This window comes from Mastigoproctus giganteus, chromosome 9, assembly GCF_048544385.1.
Source record: "Mastigoproctus giganteus isolate SK-2022 chromosome 9, ASM4854438v1, whole genome shotgun sequence".
Taxonomy (NCBI): domain Eukaryota; kingdom Metazoa; phylum Arthropoda; class Arachnida; order Uropygi; family Thelyphonidae; genus Mastigoproctus; species Mastigoproctus giganteus.
In genome coordinates, this window is record NC_143583.1 from 203,413,161 (window position 1) to 203,426,232 (window position 13,072).

Sequence of the window (13,072 nt, forward strand, 5' to 3'; positions counted from 1 at the left end):
TGATAAGAAAGTTGGCAGGGCTGTTAATTACGCTAATGACAATACGCTACTGAAACAGGATCTAGAAAAGATAAGATGGGCTGGGAGGTGGCAACTGCAGTTTAACATTGGCAAATGTAAAGTAATGCATATGGAGTAACCCCACAGTAATGTATCAACTGTGTGGTACTACACTTAGGTTGGTAGAGAATGAAAAGGACCTGGGGGTAATTGTGCAATTAGATATGAAGTTTTCTGAGCAGTTTAGACAGTCTGCAAGTGTAGCTCATGGTGTCTTGCCAATGATATACAGGAATTTTTCTAGAAAGGATAAGGAGGTGATTATCCCCTTGTATAAGGCTGAGTACTGTATACAGGTCTGGAGGCCTCATTTTAGAAAGGATGTAGAGCTGCTGGAACGAGTACAGAGAAGGGTAACAAGATTAGTGAATGGAACAAAGGGTTGCTCTTATGAAGAAAGGCTTAAGTTTTGCAAATTACGGTGTATGGAGACTAGGCACCTGCGAGGTGATCTGATTGAGGTGTATAAAGCCTTGAATGGTTTGAGAAAGTTCAATACTGATGGGATTCTCTTCCTCTTGCCCAGATTAATTGCCTGAGGGGACATAAATTCAAACTGAGGAGAGACATTTGTAGTATAGATGAGTAGAAGTTTGCCTTTAGCCAGGGGGTGGTTGATTGCTGGAACAAACTTCCATCTGTCGATGTAGAAGTTGACAGCTTAAATAAATTCAAGACAGAAGTAGACAAACATTTGGAGCAAATGGATGGGTGAAATGGTTATGGTTTTTTTGGGCTGATGCTGTATAAGCTTGCTTTCTTGCATCATATGCCTCTACTAATGCTAATGCTAAAAGAATGAAAAAGAAAATAATGAAAGAAAAGAAAGAAGAAAAATGAACTAACCAAATATAAAAAAAAGGAAAGGACTACTTAGTATAGTGAGCTTGGAACTAAACTCTGAATGGTTCCCAGCTAAGTGACATACATGTTCATTCTAGCTGGAATCCATTCACAGTTCACATTAAAAAACTTGTTGAAAGGGTACACCTTCCTACATTGATTTTCCAAACCATCATAAATATAAAAATGACTACTATTAGTAATAAACACACTAAAAACACAGTGATAGATGTATCACTGTCTGTAGATTTTCAACAGAATCTACATATTATTATTATTAGCCATATGGTGGAAGGAAGCCTGAGACTTATGCTGCACCAACCAAAAAAAATTCCCGAGTTACCCTGTGAGAGAGAGTCAGAAATAGAAGGGAATCGCCAAGAAAGAGAAGAATGATGATATCCAGCTCAGGACCCTGGGTGTGCCAAGCCCATACTCACCAGATGTGAGCCCCTGGGGTTAAATATACAGGTGTAATTTGTTGATATTACATGTTGTTAGTGCTAATTGTCTGACACACTGGGGGACTCAACCCAACTCCACTGTTGATGCTACACTGAAAGCATCAGCAAAATTTGTGTTCATATTTCTTTCTTTTATCTGTTATATCAAAACACATGTGTGTGCATGCGTGTATACTTGCAAAAGGATTAAGATTTTGCTAGCACGACCCACATAATATGCATATAATATCCAACAGTGAGCCAGATTTGAGTTTCTATAAAATTAACAGCTGCTCAGACAATGGATAAAACCAGGAGAGAAAGAGAGCCTAGTTTTTTGGATTACAAAGGAAGTAATATTTTTAAGTATGTTTTTGTTAGAATGGTTGAAAGTTGAAAGTAATCCAAGTAAAGATGCATTATTTTCACATCATCTATACCACCCTAAAAATGCAAGTGGTACTGGAAATGCATAGCAGATTACAAATTTAATTTTTATTTATACTCCCTTATTTATTTATATTTTTTTGTAGGAAATAAGACAGGATTGGTATTTTACTGGATTAAAAAAAATCCCCTATATTTTCTGCGTTCCTTCATGAGGAAATTACCTGCACATTAAACTTTAAAGAACTGCCAGTAGAAAGAACTCATACATGCTTCCCATTGATTAAAATCTGGCACTTAATGGGTGAACCCATTAACTGCTATATTAGGCTTTATGCTTCTGAATCAGTTATATATGCCAGATTTCCATGAAATAAAGGCATCAATGGAATATAAATGTAAAAAGGCAAACAAACACAAGTTAGTTATGGGCACAGTCTTTAATAAGAACACCTGACAAAATGCTATCAGAACCTGGAGACTGCATAAAAAAAAAAAATTTATATTTTTTAGATCACCTTCTATGAAAATTGTGGAAGGATGTGAAATTTAGTATGGCAGGAATATATTTACCAAAATTATTAAAGCAAGAGTTAGAAGGAAAATTGAAATGAAACTAAGCAGTCTCTTTTTTCTTTAAATGAAAGTACAAACAGAACCATCAGGATGCAGTCGGTATTTTTTTTGCCACAAATCAAAAATTTGACAACTCTCTGGATAAGAATTAAGTTTTCCACTCTTAGAATTCTCAGTCAACTTTGATTTATTAATAACTTGTTTGAAACTTTAAATTTAAATATAAAACCTGATATTAAAATGATATGACAGGATTGGCTACAAACAACGACACTTGATAACAAAGGCAGCACTAAAGGCATCTCTGAATGGTGCCATGAGACAATCCCATGTAGCTATCCCAATTACGCATTTGCATGAAGAAGTAAGCACATAGACAGAATGCCAGTGTTCCAATTTAATTTCAAAGTGAGCTCCTCCTCCATATCCCCACTCATTTCAAAAGACAACATTGATAATTGCAATGTTTTTAATTATTGCAAGTTTAAACTTAAAATAGAGATTTGAGGCTAATTGATATTTAACTGATATATAAATGAGATAATTGATATATAAATTATAAGATTATTGCTATCCAAATGTTTAAATTTAAACAACAATAATCTCAGAATAATATACCATTTAGGTGGTACCAAACTCAAGGTGGTAGCAAATTAAAAAGACCTCAGGATAATTGTACATGCTGACATGAAGTTCCCGAACCAGTGCAAACAAGCTGCTAGTTCAGCTCATTGTATTCTGTCAACAGTATACAAAAATTTTGCCAATAGAGACAGAGGTAATCTTTACTCTTCTTTTTTTTTTTTTTTTTTTTTTTTTTTATGTAAACCCCAAATACGAGAGGTATTACAACCTATAGTACTTATTACCGTGCTTGGATTGGAGGTTGAGAAGACGAAAGAAGATATTTGTTCATATTGGACTTGAACTTCTGTAGACTAATTTTCAGGAAATACGTATGAAGGAAGGTTGTTCCAGAAAACGGCAGTTGAATGAATAAACGAGGAAGATGAAAAGTTGGTTCTGTGAGTTTGAAGTTCGACAGTAAATGGATGTTGGCTGGTGGCTGCATGTGTTCAGACTGTTTTGAAGTAGAGAGCGGGAATTATAGAAGCCAATTCAGAAGAACAGTGCCCATGGAAATATCTGTAGAAGAGGCATGCTGCAGAAACAGTACACCTATGAGACAGCGAGTGGAGAGACTCTGTTAGAGATGAATCATTAATTAATCTAACTGCCCTCTTCTGAATGGAATCAAAAAGCCTGAGAGAGGTTTTGGTATAATTCCATGGTAGGGCGGATTTGCGATTTATACAGGAGCAGCTGTTTGAAAGAAAAGTAATGCCGAGAGCGAAAGAGAAATCCAAGTTTTTTACATGCAGAGGAAGCAATATTTCTCATGTGCTTGCACAAAGAGAGATTAGAAGTCAGGGTAATCCCCAAAAGATATATATCATTTTGCCTAGAAATCGGAGTGTCACTAAAGATAAGCATAGGAGCAGAAGAATCCTTTTTGCGAGATATAAGACAAGACTGAGTTTTAGAAGGATTGAAATCAACTAAGTTGTCTTTGCCCCACTGGAGAATTACGTGAAGATCAGCATTTAAGGAATTGGTAGCAGATTTTAGAGAAGTTGAAGCTGATTGAGCAGGGCAAGGTTTCTCAAAATGGAAAGTGGAATGCAATGTGCTATCATCGGCAAAACTATGGATAGAATTTCCAGTCAATGGAAGAAGGTCATTAATATACAAGAGGAAAAGAGTGGGGGAAAGAACTGAACCTTGGGGGACACCGGGATTAGTGGAGAAGTTAGAAAACAGAGAGCCATCTACTATCACCCTCAGTGAACGATCAGAGAGAAAACTGGATAACCAATTACAAAAAACCATTGGCAAACCATAAGATGGAAGTTTGTTTAGAAGATCTTTATGCCAAACACGATCAAAAGCGTTTGGGATGTCAAGAGCAACTACTTGTGTTTCGCCGAACCTTTCCATTGAATTAGTCCATAAATGGGTAACATAAGCCAGAATATCACCAGTGGATCGGCACTGGCGGAATCCATACTGGCGATCGTCGATCAGATGGAAGGTATCTAGGTAGTTTAAGAGTTGGCGGTTAATTGATTTCTCCATTACTTTAGAAAGAGTAGAAGTAATTGCAATGGGACGATAATTGGATGAGAGGGATTTGTCACCCTTTTTAGGAACTGGCTAGATATGAGCAAATTTCCAAGCAGAAGGAAAAACACCTTTGGAATAAGAAAGTGAAAAAAGGCGGCATAGAATAGGAGTAAGTTCAGGAGCCCAGGTTTTGAGAACAAGTGGAGAAATACCATCGGGACATGGAGCTTTCTTAGCATCAAGATTTGTCAAAATCCTTCTGACGGAAGACCACAGGAGGCATTGAATGGAGCGTGTTGGGAATGGTGGGAGGTATTTTACCAAGATCCTTAATACATGAGTTGGAAAAAAAATGGGATGCTAGCAGGTCAGCTTTATCCTTGACTGAAGTGGCAACAGAACCATCTGGTTTGGACAGAGGTGGGAGCAGAGATGGGCAAAAGTTGCGGCCAATAGCTTTGGCAAGAGACCAGAATACTCGGCTACCATTAGGGCAAGAAGAAAGTTTTCTACTCTTAGCCTGTTCAAATTCTAGTTTGGACAGATTAATAACTGTTTTACAATTGTTGCGAGCTTTGGTGTAGGCAGAAAATGAAACCGAAGAATTAGAAACAAGCCAATTACGATATGCAACGTGCTTTTCTTGAACAGCCTTAGCACATTTATTGGAAAACCAAGGTTTAGATAAAGGACGAGATTTTAAAGTCGAGTGTGGGATAAAGGATTCCATTCCGCAAGAATAATTTCACTGACACGATCTGAGCAAACGTTGACATCAGAAGTTTTGAAACAGTAATCTGACCAATAAAAAGAAGAAAAGAAATCTCACAGGTCATCCCATTTTGCATTTTTGTAATGCCAAACAACACTAGGTTGGGAACAGCAATGAGATAAAGGCTCCATTGGAGGAGAAGAGACAATCACCAAGTTGTGATCTGAAGTGCCTAAAGGACCTCTCACTTCAACCGTGTACTGTACTTAGAAGGGTTGTTTGTGAGAAACAGATCAAGCGTTTTGGCTGTATGATTAGGATTGTCCAGTATTATTGTAGGTAAATGAACAATCTGTGCAAGGTCATTAGTAATTGAAAAAGCCTCAGCAATCAACCAGCTGGGTCGGTGTGACAAGAAAACAGAAAGCTGGAGTTGTGAACATTAAAATCACCAAGGAAAATTACCTCACTGTTAGGAAAGTTGGACTGGAGAAAATCAAGTTGCAAAGAGAGGAAGTCAAAGAGCTCCAAGTGATTAGTGGAGCTGGGAGAACGATAGAGACAACAGATGAATTTGACACAATGAGGTAGAGAGATTTTAAACCAGAGAACATCGAAGAGAGGAGATTCCAAATTACCAAGTCTCTGACAGGAATATCAGAACAGACATATGCACAAGTACTTTGTGCATATGTCTGTGCATGCACAAGTACTTTGTGCATATTCATGTACATGTATATATCAATTTGTACATGCACAAGTACTTTGTGCATATTTCTTTTGCCCCAAAGGGGCAAAAGGAATCATACAGCGAATAATTTGGGCATCTGAGATGAGCAGCAGTTGAATCATCCGATAACTGAGATTCTGTCAGAAAAAGTACATGGGGTTTGGCAGACTGCAAGTGGAAATGGACATCGCTGAGATTAGAACTGAGATCACGTATATTTGTGAAATGAATCAGGAAGTGTTTGGGAGGTTTAGATCTTTTCACAGATAAGCTTGCTCTTTCTCATACAACACACACAAGATGACAAATTTAAACTGGAAAGGATGGTTGTGGAAACTTACTTTCAGCCAACAGTAATTGAGTGTTAGAATAAACTTTTACCTGGTGTTGTGGAAATCAGTGGACTGAATAAATTTAAATAAGTATTGGACAATTATTAAACAGGATGGATTATGAAACAGGAAGTGGGTTTTTTTTTTTTTTTTATGGCTGATACTATATAAACTGGCTTCATGGCATCATTTTTGCCATTACTAAAACTAAGTGGTAACAAAGATAGCACCCAAGATATCTCCAAATGGCACCACAGAACAATTCCATAGTTGTCCCAATAAGAGATTGCTATGAATAAGTAGCCACAGAGACATATGTGCCAATGTTCCAATTCAAAGTGAACCCCCCTCCCTTATGCATTTCAAAAGACCTCATTTACTCTGTGTGCTCACCTTTTTTTTTTATAAAAATAGCCTTTCCCACTAGAGACCCTACAAGATGGATAAGTTTCCCAGTACAGGATGAATAAGTGCAAAGTAGTTAGATATTTCATTATTCTGTTAATGAAAATTGTGTTATCTTAAGTTATAGATTTAGAAAACAAGTAGAAGGGGAGATTAATAACCGAGTAACTTTAGTCATCGTGATGAAAAAAAAAAAAAAAAAAATCAAAAGAAAAAATCACGTATCTGGGATTTTTTAAATCTTATAAGACTTAACAACGAACATTTTTATTATCATGATGTGTACAAGGCATACAACCTTAGTCTGGAATCTGCAGGTATAGTTTGGACTCCTTTTGTCAAATATAATCGGAGCTCTCTTTAACAAATTCCCATATAGTGAGTTTTTCTATTTAGCAAATTTCTTTTGATTTACCCTTGATAATTACAATGAAAATAGTTTTCGTATAAAGAAGAAAATTTCCATATAACGAACTGATTTCGAGAGACCTGGGTAAACACTGTTCGCACCTCTGGCCTTTAAGCAATAGAGCTGATGTTGTAGAAAGCACTAATTAAGAGCTAAAACATTCTACAATTTAGTGGTACCTGTAAAACCTATACAACCACCTGTACTGTACTGAGAAGTCACACTAGTCAACTGCTATCTGTGTCCACAGCCATTGGCAAAGATTAAGGCATATTCCCAATGCAGATTTTGGCTCTGGTCAACCTGTTTTCTACTGTAAACACACAATTAGAGAATTAGGAGAAAGCGATTTTCCTTTATCCCGGAAATTTATCTGTTGTTTAACAGAAATGAGTCATCCACACTTTTACTAAATTTCATCTGTCTTTGTTTACATGGTAGGTACAAGTGGTCCATAAATCAGTTTTGTTTTAGCTACTGTGCAAGTAAGCTTACAGTGTCTAAGAAGAAATCCTTGAGTGTAGTAGAAAAACCGATACAAAAATACTACTTAATAGTGTAAATCGGGGTGTTAAAAAAAGAAAAGAAAGAAAAAAAATGCTTCAAAATTTGGTTTTCCTGCCAGTAGTGTGTCAACCATTCTGAAATACCGTGTTTCAATTCTCAAACTGTTTTAGGAAATGGGCCTCGATCGGATGCATGCAAAATTATGCCTTTTTTGATTTGAATTAGTAAAATTATGCCTGTATGAAGATGTAGATGAAGCCATTTTTAAGTGGGTGAAGTTGATTTGAGACCAAAACATGCTGATATCGGGGCCATTAATAAAAGAAAAGGGTATGGAGTACACATCTTTTGTAGGACATAAAACATTAAGACAGTTCTGGTTGGCTGGATAAATTTAAAAAGCACCATGGCTTACTCGAAAAAGTTATTTCTAGTGAAGGTGGAATTTTAATTGAAGAAGACTGTACCCATTGGAAAGAAACAGTTTGAAAAAAAATTTTCTACCAAATGGCTATGATCCAAAAGCATATTCAGAATTGGTGAAACAGATCTATTTATTAAATGTTTGACAAACAAGACACTGACTTTTAAAGATGATAAATGTTTAGTTGGTAAAAATAGTAAGTAGAGAATTAGTCTTGGTTGGTGCAAATATGGCTAGTAATGAAAAACTGAAGCTTTTGATAATAGGCAAAAGTAAACCACCATGATGTTTCAAAGGAGTAAAGTCGTTAGAGTTGGACTACAAATATAACAAAAAAAAAAAGCTTGGATAACAAGTGAAATTTTTGAACAGTGGATTTTAAATTTCAATAGAAAGATGACAAAAGAAAACAGAAAAATCACATTGATTGTCGACAACTGCCCTGCCCACCTTCACTCGGTAATTTCAAAACTTACAAGTGTGAAGCTTGTTTTCTTCCCTCCGAATACCTCGTCTAAACTACAGCCAATGGACCAAGCATAATCAAGAATTTGAAAATGCACTACCAAGGGCGTAAACTGAAAAAAATTATACTCAGAATAGAACCCAACCAATCTATAGATTCTGTTATAGATTTGCAGATGTGCATATCAGAGCTGGCAAAAGTGTGGAGTCAAGATGTGATGGAAACAACGATTAAGAATTGTTTTGCAAAAGCAGGTTTTGCTAAAATGCCAATTAACAGCGATGAACTACTACAAGATTGCAAGAATCTTGTAGTAGTTCACAAGAATTTTGAACTACTGCAAGAATCTTGTAGTAGTTCAAAATCTTGGGAAGAACTCCAAGCGAGAGGTTTGATCAGTGGAAAAATTGTTCTTGATGAATTTTTAAGAGCTGATGATGTCATAGTAGTTGAATATCAGAGTGACTCCAACATTTTGGAAAGTATTCAAAGAACTATTGACAATATCAACAATGAGATGGATAAAAATTAGATGTCATCCATTTATTCCATTGCTCCCGCATATTATTTCTGAATGGCTTATTAATGCTGGCATCTAACAGCTGTAACTGGGAAGCTAAGCCACCCAGAATTACCTCCAATTCTTTTTCATCATTTCGGCTAGTTGTTTGATGTTTTCAGTCCTATATGCTCTAAACTGATCCCACACTAGTAATACATTTTTACGCAGTAGTCCACCAGGATGCTTGGACCAAATTTTACAAACCAATCCTTTATTCATTCTTCATCCATCCATCCCTCCCTCCCTTCAGTTGTACAAGTACGCAAATTCCATTCGGTTGTTTATCTTTCGGTAAAGTTTTTATTTTAAAAATTAACACTGGTGGAAGTTTGGTCCAATCAGCACAACAAGCTAAATCTGCAATGTAGTGTGTCTTTTCATGTCCAGTGGTTTTAATAATTATAGATTTTTGCCCTCTCTGATTTACGGTTTTATTGGATGGCATATCAAAAGTCAACGGAATTTCATCCATATTCCTGATTTGGCTAAGTTCGTAGTTGCTTCATTTTCTAGCATTAAGGACAAATTTATGTAAATTAATATTTTCGGTTCATGCTCAGCAGGCATTCTCTGAGCTATTCTAGTTCTTGTGCATAAACTTAACCCATTTCTTTTCATGAAGCAATAACACAAAAATTCAGTTCTTTTAAAGTAGTGTATCCCAATAGTACAGTGGTCAGGAGCATGAGTGCAATGGCATACACTCTGAGTAGACCGGGGTACAAGCCCCTGACTGCTAAATATGGTCGATCTGCCAACCTGCACTGGACCAGAGTGGCAGATTACGGTCTATTTCCCTCAACATGAATTGTTGAGGAGGCTTCCGTCCTGCAGTAGGTTGATAATGGCTGCAGTTTACCTTCTTTTTTTTTTTTATCCCAATATCAGCTGCTCATTTCCGTACTTCTACTATTATCATTTTAGTACTCACTGCAATACCCATGTCTCTTAGTTCCATTATCTAACAACACAAGTTTTCTTCCAAATTTGGCCATTAGGTGGAATTTTACAAAAGGTTGTGCTTTGTTTTAGCTTCTTGTAATAAAATTTCCTGCTTCCTCCATTGACGATTCATCTTCTCAATAGGCATTGGTCCAAAATTTTGTTCTTCTGCTGCTGCTCTGTTCCTGTGTTCTTTGGCATATTGTATTACTTTTTAGCTTAAATCCAATTGTATATATAATTTTGCCTTCTTGATGTGCCTGCCATTGATTAGGGCTTAACTATATAACTGGAATTCACGTGTTACTCCAACAACAGCCTGACAATTACTGATAGTAGTTAACAATCCATTAACTACTATATGTTAACTCTAAGTTTTGTCAATGTGCTGTATTGCCACTTTCGGTTTCTAAGATGCAGGGTGATTTTTTAAGGTATTTATACGAAAAAAAAAGTGAGTCTTGTAAGCCTAAAAATACGGTAATTCAATTATTACACCCCACTTATTATAATCGTTAATTGATCTATTGTAATAAACCAAATATGATATAATGTGAACAGCGTTTCAGAAAAGTATTTATTTATTATTATTTCTCATTTGTTATTACCTATAACTGTAAACAATTACAATGGTTGTAGTCTCAATAACAAAAATTGTTGGAGTGAATTTCATTTTAAAAATTTGAAACATAATATACCAATGAGATTAATCCATTTATCAATTCCCTTGTTATAGCGATATAAATATATATATATAAAATGTACTTGTGTTTGGACAAGATCATATTTTTAAGGAGGTTAAAAATAGTTTTAACTTTATATAACTTTTACTTAATTATTTGTTAATTCAACTGAATTCCTTTCTTTAAATACCTGTCAGAAACTTTTTTATTTCGCGAAATACACGGAAATGTATAAACGGATTAATCTCATTGTTGGGATTTAATTTCAGATATACATGTACACCGCATTAAACTTTGAATTGTATATGCAGATATTAAATAAAATATCGGTATCTATTCAATAATACAAAAATTGGTACACGAGTATAAATTAAAAATCATGTATAATTTTTCGGAAATAAATATTCTGTTCTGTTTTTAAAAAGCAGAGTTTAGCATTTCTGCTAAGGCGAACAGGTACACAAAAATTTAAGAGAATTATGTATACTTAAATGTAAACATACATTGTTTTATAAATTTGAGGGCAGTTAGATAAATTTAATAATGAAACTCGATTCGCTGTGAAGTTTCACATATAATTTATTGCTTTTAACAGGCACATTCTATAGTTAAGAATATATTCTGTATACTGATGATATTCATAATGCTGCACACCAACGTTTATCCACTTGTGTCCGCGTAACTTATGAAAGCAGAATGCGGGACTTTTTTTTTTTTTTTTGCAGTAGGCAATAATCCCATTAACAGTGATGGGAGTTCAGGTATGCCTACAACAACCGAATGTATACTACATACGTTGAGTATATATTACTGTATTAAAAATATAGTTAATATACTTGAACGCATAGTGTAATATTTTTTGTGGTCCATGGCCTTGACTCAAATATAAGTGTTCCGTATTTGGAAAAAGGTTAGGAAATACTGCAACATGCAACTGTATTATTAAATTAAAAGTTTGTAGGGAAAAGTGAATCTTTTAATTCCGCTGTGCCTTTTAGGAAACAAATACGAGTTTAGAGACCGAAAAAAAAAAAAAAAAAAACGCAGTGAAAGATATACCAAAATCCTTTATCTAGGAATTTTGTGTGATGAAACCACCTTTCTAACCAGGTCTTCGCGTTCAACAGATCGTTTTGTTATACTAGAGTTAAAGAACTTTTTTGCGATGAATACAGTCAATCACTTTTAAATAAGAGAAAAAGTCCCATTCCAGCCGTGTTCGAACCGGCTACAGTAACATAATCAAAAGGGAGTTTGCATTAAAAAATATGAAATTCAATTCATATCACAGATATATATAAGGGTTTCTATCCACGATAAACACTGGCGTTCTGGTGAGTCGTGGTTACCATAGTTCAAAAAAAAAAAAAAAAAAAGTTTTACAACACTGTAAGAAGAAGACAGGTGGAAAAGGGGGGGTGGGAAAATAATCGATACATCGAACTTCCTCCCATACACTAAAACATTCCGCCAACACGGAAGCACTCAGGCGTGACGCTAGTTGTCAGGTTACCTGTGGGCTATACACTAGGCCTAAACAAAGATCGATCAGTATGACCATCGTTCTGCTGTTTAAAAGTTTTGGGAACAAACTTTAGTTACTAGCAAATGCAAAACAAGCGTTCTACATACCATTCTTTGTCCTATATAAGCCAGGAAGATGTGATGATTTAAAGAATGAACAAATATATATAATATCACTATATCAGTAGCGTCCAGTTTCAAACAAATTTTCACCTCCACTTGCTATTACAAACATAACAACAGTCGAACATTTCCTAAAATGGCTGGTTGCTGCCGAAGCAAGTCCCGAAAACTTCCGAATGTGACACAACCAATCTCATTTTACTTCAACGCTTAGAAGTTAGGCTATTCAACCAGCCAATCGCACGATGTGCGATAGATGGTATAATAAACCATTCAATCTTAGATTTTTCAAATATCTAAGACAATCGACTTATTAAAAACACTTAAAAATCAGTAAGATCCCGTACTTAATTATAACACAAAATAATGCAAAAAAGGAATGTAACAGAGACAATTTACTTATTTCTTTTTAAGATATAAGAATAATTATCTAAGTGCCCTTTTATTAAAATTTAAAATTTAAAAAAAATGTGGACAAATTACATTAAGTTAAAATATAACACAATATACACTACATTGTACGTAACAACGCAAAATATAATGTACTGATATTTCAAAAATTAAAATACAGTTCTCATCATAAGACTGGGTAAAGGGGGTTATAACCATCTATTATAAAAGGTTTCGTAAGTGACGTAACTGGTCTCTTTGCAAGCGACCATAAGACACGAATAAGAAAATTTTGATTATTTGGACTGTCCAGTAACAGTGATTCAAGCTCTGCCATGGAGCACACATTAAATTTAATCTGTATTATAGAGAACTGCCAAAATTGAGATGAGTTCATTATTGTGTTAGTTTTAATGAAATATATCAAATA

At 35.2% G+C, this 13,072-nt stretch overlaps 1 protein-coding gene across 1 annotated transcript in view; it reads right to left on the bottom strand.

Annotated features, from left to right (window-relative positions):
* Window positions 1–12,383, bottom strand: part of LOC150081042 (phosphatase and actin regulator 2-like) — a 286,501-nt gene extending 274,118 nt beyond the window's left edge. Inside the window, exon 1 of the mRNA XM_090381992.1 lies at window positions 12,238–12,383. The gene's annotated coding sequence lies outside the window, so the exon portion shown is untranslated. The remainder of the gene's footprint in view (window positions 1–12,237) is intronic.
* Window positions 12,384–13,072: the final 689 nt, after the last annotated feature.